Source organism: Petaurus breviceps, unplaced genomic scaffold (genome assembly GCF_028583685.1).
Source record: "Petaurus breviceps papuanus isolate PSGF00001 unplaced genomic scaffold, PetGlider_PUasm1.0 38, whole genome shotgun sequence".
Classification (NCBI taxonomy): domain Eukaryota; kingdom Metazoa; phylum Chordata; class Mammalia; order Diprotodontia; family Petauridae; genus Petaurus; species Petaurus breviceps.
The window spans coordinates 40,273,942-40,281,500 of NW_027186304.1; the positions used below are offsets into that span (position 1 = coordinate 40,273,942).

The following is a 7,559-nucleotide window of genomic DNA, read 5'->3' on the forward strand; positions in this document are numbered from 1 at the left end:
GCAACAGAAGATAATGAAATGCTGGTGAAAATGTCAAAAAGGAGCATAAGCAAGGCAGAAGAAAGTAGAACTTCTCAGTTCCCCTCCAAAAGCTTGATACCACAGGGAGAAACGGGGAGAAAGTCAGTGAACACAGGGGGCTGGGAAATGAAATCTTAGAAGTCAAGATTACGGATTTGTTTTTTAACCCAGGCATAGTGGGTGTGAACTTGGGGTCAGGCACATTTAAGAGGTCGAGTCAGGAAGTAACCTAACGAGATTCTAATTCAAGGGATCTCAGAAACCAGGTGTCAACGACACCGGATATTAAGGTACCAGGGAGGAAACTTCAGGTCCTATGGTGTGTCTGATCAATTTCAGAGGCCCTGGCAAAGTAGGGGCTGCCCGGCTGCAGCCCGTATAGAGCTATCTCATTACCATCAGGTGGCCTGAGAAACCATAGCAAAGCCAGTGTGTGCTGTGGGACTCTGATCCCTGGGCCCCATAATTAATTTCCCAGGAGGCCCACACCCGGCCAATGTGTGCCTGCCCTAGAGCAAAGTTAGAGTAGTTTCCTGGTTCACCTCATCACCTTCCCAAATGGGTTACAGGGGATGGACCCTGTTACATTGGAATTTGGGCCAGGCTGTAACAAAGTGCCACATGACAGTCGGCTGCTGAGGCTAAAAACAGCGGGAGCTTAGAACAGAAATGGGTAGAGTAGCTCCGAGGAAGAACAATGTCCCTCAGCCCAGAAGTGGTGAGTGGGGCCCCTGCAGGGACCACTGAGGGGACCTTTAAGGGTTTCATGCTTGCATGATTAGTCAGGATGAAGGGGCCAGCTGCAAACTTTAATTTCCTGATGACACAAAAGAGCTAGGAACAATATATAGATAGGATTTGAATTTGTAATAAGCATTGGCCCAGATCACAGCAAAGGATATTCAGTGTGCACCCCCACCCAACCAAACGCCTCCCCCACAAAGTGCCCTTGAATGTTGTTAGGGTTTTCCTATTGAGGATATATTATTTATTGTCCATTATTTTGAGTAATTTATCTTGGGAAGTAAGTCCTGAGACTAGATGCTGTTGGGAAAAGCCCACTATATTCTTGCTCTAGGAGTCTGATTTCTGATGAGGTACTCAGTACCCCAGACTAGTGTCTGGTCCCAAGGAAAATGTTAACATGGAGAATATTCTTGTGAGCTCACAGAAGAAGACACTGACATCCATCCACTGAACTATTGAGTTAATCTTGGGAAAGGTGAATTAAAAACATATTATAGACACACACAAATCAACTTTAAATCTCTCCAACTCATAGAAAGTAAAGTTGGAATAACAATAATGTTGCCTAGCTTTTATATGGCACTTTGAGGCTTGCAAAACACTTTACAAATAAATATTAACTTATTTTGCCTTCACAATAATCCTGGGAGATAGGGCAAGATCATCTTTCCCTATGTCACACCAGATTAAAATTTTGTGGGTGTTAGCAAACAAAAAACAAAACAAAACCTAAAGAAAATCAGTGGAATTCTAGAATAAACTGACCAATATTACTTGGATTAAGTTACATGTTGGGGGTAAAACCATGGCTCCCACTAAATGTATTTTTATCATATCTAAAAACATAATATAACATCCTTCAATAATAGCTGGGGTACTATATAAAGTGGGTACTAGTCTTGTTGCCCACCATGAGTGTGATAAAAGGGCTCCAGATTATCTTCTTCTTCTGATTTTCTTGAAAGTTCCTCTGCTTGTTTGTTTTTTTAAATAGAATTTATCTGTTACAATTACCTCAGGTGCATAAAACCCTGAAAGAAACTACCACAGAATAAGAGTCAGCCGTTTTTTTTTTCCTTCATATACAAAAGGAATGGGGACAATGTGTTCATTGGATGAAAAGAAAATCCTTCCCTGTGTTATTTGTGTAATGGTGAGTCAGTCTTTGGAAGCCCTTGTCAAGTTCTAGTGGCTGGAAATTCTATACTTGCATTCCTTGCTTTGACACTGAAGGTGTCCTGAGGCCCCATCCAGCTGAAAGGAAGCCTACCAGCTGCTGGGTGAAGATCTGTTGGCCTCCTGGGTGCAGCTGCTGTAGGGATTGCTCCCTCTTCCAAGGGGAATATGTTGTCATCCAAATGCCTGGACAGAGTCTGAAGGGGGTGGAGGTGGTATGAGGTAAATAATTTTCCCTGCCTGTACCTCAGTTTCCCCATGTGTAAAATGAGAAAGCTGAACCAGCTGATCTTTAATAGTTTTTCCAGTTTGATTGTTCAATGCTTATGATAGATTGCAGAACAAGAGAGGCCCCATTTGAGTTTGTTCTCCACTAGTGAAACAGATCCTGTCTCTCTTTTCCCAGGAGCTCTCTATGACCTTCACTTCTGCTCCTGACTGGCCTCACCCAGTGAATCCATGAGGAGGCCTTGGAGCCAGCTCCTGAGTCATCTGCGGTGCACACAGCTGGGGACCACTTGACTACTGGGTGTTGGGCCAGACCCTTCATTTTACAACCAAGGGTATTCCTTCAAAGTCATGCTTGCATTAGGCAGGTTACTCTTTCCAGCAGACAGAATGTCTCAGAGAGAAGAGAGTCCGACTGGAGCCCCACAGTCCTCCTCTATCCATTCTTCCTTCCTGTCTCGTACAATTGAGCTAATTGATGCGACTGGAAAACAGTTGAACTGCTAATGGGAGCCAAGGAAGTGTTGGGGGCCCAAAGACAAACGGTTCTTGGCTCATGTCACTAAACAGCTTAAGTTTCAATTTTGAAAATTACTTCAGTTTTACTTAAATCATCTTCGGTGCCAAGCAGCCAATTTTGTGAACTGATGCATGACAAAGCCATCCCATCTGCAGTGAATACACTATCAATTTTATTTGACCTACAGAAACAGGAGAAGGTAGTTTTTTTTCATAGCCATTCCATGGTGCTATGTGAGTGGGGGAAATTGTGTGTGTGTGTGTGTGTGTTACTACATTGGTTTGTCTGAGAAAAGAACAAAGGAAATCAAGTTAAAACAATTTCGATTTCTTCACAAATGAGGTCTGTGTTAAGGGATTAATGTAAGTCATTTATCCGTGGATCACTGGCAGTCCATATCTTGTGAAATAAGTAGGAGCTTCTTATTTCAACAGTGGTAGGTGGGCTATGGACTATAACTGACATCTGAAGTGTAGCATCAGAATTTGTGACTATCTATGATAGACACTTTTAAAGCCCCAGTCCGGCATGACATAACATTTCCAGGGGAGGGTTGGGTTGGGGGCGGGGGATGAGTCTGTGCTTTATAAATTAGCCATTCCATCATCACTTGCTTTCGATAATATTTTTCAGTCCCCACACAAATCCAGTTCCTGATAGAAGTATTTTAATTTATAACCTTCACCTGGTTACATTTTTCATCAAATGAGCTGGTAACTGCCTCTATAGTGCTACATTCAATCTTTTAGAGAGAACATTGTCCTTTATAGATTAACAGGATGTTAGACATGTCAGGAAGCCACTAGAACAACAGGAAAAGCTTGCTCAATAATTACATATTTGTCAGACAGTCTATGGTTTACAAAGAGACAGCAGATAGATTACTCCATATGATAGAACACCTCTATAAGGTACGTAGGGCAGACATTATCCCCACTTTTCAGATGAGGAGCCTTGGGCTCCCCAATGCCATGCTAGAGTCAAGGCTGGAGTCCATGTCTTCTGACTACAAGTCTAGGTCTCTTTCAACTGAACCATCAGCCAGAGTGGGAAACATGTTGAAACTTGATTCTAGTAGAGTGATGGCATTTTGGTTCTCTTTGAGAATGAAGGACAACAACCGACCAACCAATTCCTTACCAGTAAAATAGACAGACAGCTGCAGGAAATTCCAAGAACAAAGATATTATGTTGAGCGGTAGAGAACACATCAAGCAGACTTGCTCCAGTATTTGGCATCTGGGTACCATGTGCCTTTTGGCAGGCAATACCCAGGGTGGTAATTGTTTCCTCACCATGAGACACTTGACAAAAGAGGAATGGCAAATATCTGGGGAAGCTTGGGAGTCTGGCTTGTAGAAGTAATGATACCAGACAGAAGTAGGGCCCACTCTGATCTGTTTTGCTAGCTTTAAGTTTTGATCTTTTGGATGTTATGGGAATATGTCCATTCAACCAACTAACATTGGGCACTAAAGGCATGGCCAACTTAGAATCAAAGGACATGAGTTCAGTTCCCAACTCTGAGACTTACTACTTGCATGACCTTAGAATTAGAGTTGGGAGGAGAAGCCACCTTGCCTCTCTGGGACTCAGTTTTCTTATTTGTAAAATAAAATAGTTAGACTAAGGTAATCACTGAAGTCCATTCCAGCTTAGCACAGTGACTGGTACATAATAAGCCTCAAAAAAAAATAAGTGTTTATTGACTGACTATGATACCATTCCAGGTATAAAAAAGTTTGACCTCTCATCTTTTTGTTTCCTGAAGTAACCATTTGCTTCATACATATCAAACTGGTTGAGAATCTAAGACAAACTACTAATATTCTGCTTATACCTCTGGAACTCAGAAATGTTTCATATGAAAAGACTATACCCAAAGGCTTGTGCTCTCTGATTTATAACACTCCCTATCTATTCCAAGTCATGGGGATGGGTAGAAGCCACTAAATGGCAAAGTTTTAAAGACGGTGTCTTGCAGAAATGACCATAAATAGCTGCTCAGGAGGCCACTTACATTAGGTTACACCAGTTTAGGATGAGGGGCAATTACTGTGTGAGCTTATCATAACTTGATTCAATTGCAATAAGTGAGAAGCAGAGAAGATGACCAGTCACTATGAGAAAGCCAAGTGTAGATCAGATAACCACATTAAAAAGATTAAAATGTCCAGCCTGCTATAAATGCCTGCTAAAATCCCAAAAAGGAGTCTAGGGAGACCTATAAAATCATAAGTAAGAAAGTAAGGGAGCCCTGAAGCTTTAACCAGATGTTCTTGTGATATGAATGACTATGTTAGTAAATTCTCATCCTGGCAATACAGCTTTGTATTGATCTTCTGCTTTTATTAGTCAGTGCTGCTATGAGATTAAATATTGTCGGAAAGGAAATACAGGCTTCCCCTCTCTAGAAGGCTCTTCTCAGTAACCCAGTGTTTGTTATGGCGGAGTGCATGAGGGAGTCAATAATGAATTGCACAGCCGAGCAGGGCCTGGGGTATATGAAAAGAGTTATATAAGGGGGAGCTATATAGTGAAAAGCCTCATACAGAGTGAGGGTATTGTGCACCCCACAGGCCCGGCAGCCCACAGAGAGCTGTCGAAAACAGAAATAGACGTGAGTATTTATGACGCGGCAATATCTGGTGCTAAACACTTAATCTATGGTTAGTTTTTACTCTAAACCAGAGCTGAAGTCAGCAGAATTGAATCTTCAACTGTATTTCAGCAGCCTTAAATCCTTCTGATACTGTTAGCAGTGGCAGGCTTCCAAAACGCATTCTGTTAATAAGACAGTAAAGTATAAAATCGAGTTATCTCCTTCAAGGAGGAAAACAGAGAGTAAAGGGAATGAGTCTTGTAAAATTACATTCCCAGCATTCAGACCTTTTCTATCTGAGTTTCTTTCAATTTATTTTTTTTACTATCTGACTATTCTTTTTGACAAATAACAGAATTTTTTCCCAAACTATGGAAGGCACATTTCCTCTCGCCCTACTCACCCAAGCCCTCAACTTCTACCTCCTCCCAAAATCAGGGTTCAGTATTTTCTCTCTTATCTTTACAGGTCAGAAGAGGTTAAGAATTTGCCGATCAGCTTGTAACAAGCGTACTAAGTCTCCTTGGGCTGGCAACCAGGATTCAGCAGCTGTTACCTTTTTTATTCCCTCACTTTGACATAACTTTTTGTTCACCTGCAGCTAAAGAAAATTTATGCAGCACACACTGGGATGTTGTTCAAGTCCCCAAGGCAATTCTATTAGCTTTCCCAGGAGCAGCATTAAATGCTGATTAAACTACCCCCAAAAATATGGAAAAAAAGAAAGCCTTACCTCCTCGAGACTCACCACAACAAGGAAATGCCAAAAAGAACCGTAGAACTCTATCTCTCACTCGGCATTCTCATCCTGGGATTTCTGCACAGATGGGATGCGAGCTAACCCACTGTTTAGAGATCCCTGCAGGGCACCATCGGGTGGATTAAGTAATGAATTTTAACCTTAACTCTGAATTTCCTTGCTTTTGTGAGTTTCAGTCAAACTCTTGCTTGATGCGTCAATATGTATGACTGTCGGCAATTTCATGTGCTTTAGGCATTACTTTTTTTGCCTGTGCTGGAGTCAGAAAAAGATAGAAACTCCCTTGTGTGGAAGAACTGATGTGATACAAGTAATTGAGCTGTAGCATTCCACTGGGCAGATATACAAATACATGAAAGTGTGGATTTAGACTCCACTGGAAACCCATGTCATATTTAGCTCCAGCCAAAATATTAATACAGGACATTAGTGTTTCCCCTCTAGGGATGGCCCAGAATTCCTTCATAGGGGAACTTAGTTTAGTCTCTTTCTTGTGGGTGAAAATGTCTGATAATAGGATTCATCATGAATTATTGACAGTGACTATCTTAATACCCTGGATTAGAAATAAATGCCTGTGTGTCTGTGGATGTAACATAGTTGGCTAGAGATAGGGGCTGGACCTGTGATTTCATTAACCAAAGGGACCTCCTGGAGAACGATGTCCTCTCTGCCAGTGAAGATTTGTACCTTCTCACCAACTTATTGACTTTTTAAGAGGTGAATAGAGTACTAAGAGGTCAACTCACTCGCCCAGGGTCCCGTGGCCAGGACATGTAAGAGGCAACAATTGAATCCAGGTCTCCTGGCTTGGAAGTAAGTTCTCTTTCCTTTAGGCCATACTATATATCACATGTACATGTATGCATAGGTACCATATGAGTATAACTTTGTACATGCATACTATAATATATATAATCTGTATGTGATATATTGCATAGCTATTATAGTATTATATATGTATATATGATATATACATATAGATATAGATATTTGTTGTTCAGTCATTCAGCCGTATATATAATATATAATTTGTTTATGATATATTGCATAGCTATTATAATATTATATATGTATATATGATATATACATATAGATATTTGTTGTTCAGTCATTCAGCTGTATATATATAAAATATATAATTTGTTTATGATATTGCATAGCTATTATAATATATAAATATTATATATACATATAGATATTTGTTGTTTAGTCATTCAGTTGTATATATAATTTGTGTATGATATGTTGCATAGCTATTTTAATATTATATATGTATATATTATATATGCATATAGATATAGATATTTGTTGTTCAGTCATTCAGCCGTGTCTGATTCTTTGTGACCCTATGGACCATATCATGCCAATACTGTCCATGGGTTTTTCTTGTCTAAGATATAGAGTGGCTTGCCGTTTTCTAGTAGATTAAAGCAACTAGAAGTTAAGCAACTTGCCCTGGGTCATACAGCTAATAAGTGTCTGAGGCTGGATTTGAACTCAGG

General features: G+C 40.4%; 1 long non-coding RNA gene across 1 annotated transcript; it reads left to right on the forward strand.

Moving 5' to 3' along the window:
• Positions 1-552: 552 nt before the first annotated feature.
• LOC138170062 (uncharacterized) lies at positions 553-6,396 on the forward strand. Its single transcript, XR_011170530.1, has 3 exons — positions 553-739; positions 2,351-2,891; positions 5,763-6,396. It is a non-coding gene; the product is annotated as an uncharacterized lncRNA (long non-coding RNA).
• The last annotated feature ends 1,163 nt before the right edge of the window (positions 6,397-7,559 follow it).